We start from the raw sequence: 649 nt of genomic DNA on the forward strand, positions 1-649 counted from the left end.
AAAAAAAAAAAAAAAAAGTAGTGTGAACAAGTGGTGAATGAGTGGGTGGAGGAAGTAATGTTTTATAACCCCTGCAGGCCCTGAGGATCAGGAATAGCATGATGCACATTAAGATGTCACTGCAGAGGAGGCTGCCTTCAATTAGTTATCACCGTGTTTCACCTACATTCTATCCTTTGATCTTCACAACAGCCCTGAGTGAATGGTGAGGCTGATGTTATTACTGGTATTCAGAGGGTGAAGTGGATGAACCAAGGTCACACAGCAGTAGGTAGAAAAGAGAATGTAGAGGAAGAAAGAGGGTGATCCCTAGCCTCTCTAATATAAGGGTCACAGTAATAGACACTGCCATCAAGGGACAGGTTATCAGGAGAAAAGCACAACAAATTTATTTAATCATAGTTTTAAGTAACACAGGAGCCTTCAGAACAAAGACCCAGAGATATAAGAAAAACTGTTCATTTTTAAACATGGTTCATAAACTTTTCGTGTGTCCTGGTTTCTCTTTACGGCCATATAGAATGATGACTGGATAAAATAGGAGCTAATGCTAGCAGGCTGAGCTTTCTGGGGAAATCTGGTAAGCCCTGTCAGTTTAGATTCTTCTTGACCTCTCTGTGTAGCATTTTTTCTTCCCAAGTAGAGGGCA

The sequence above is a fragment of the Otolemur garnettii genome, unplaced genomic scaffold (genome assembly GCF_000181295.1).
Source record: "Otolemur garnettii isolate 467f Iridium unplaced genomic scaffold, OtoGar3 scaffold00055, whole genome shotgun sequence".
Classification (NCBI taxonomy): domain Eukaryota; kingdom Metazoa; phylum Chordata; class Mammalia; order Primates; family Galagidae; genus Otolemur; species Otolemur garnettii.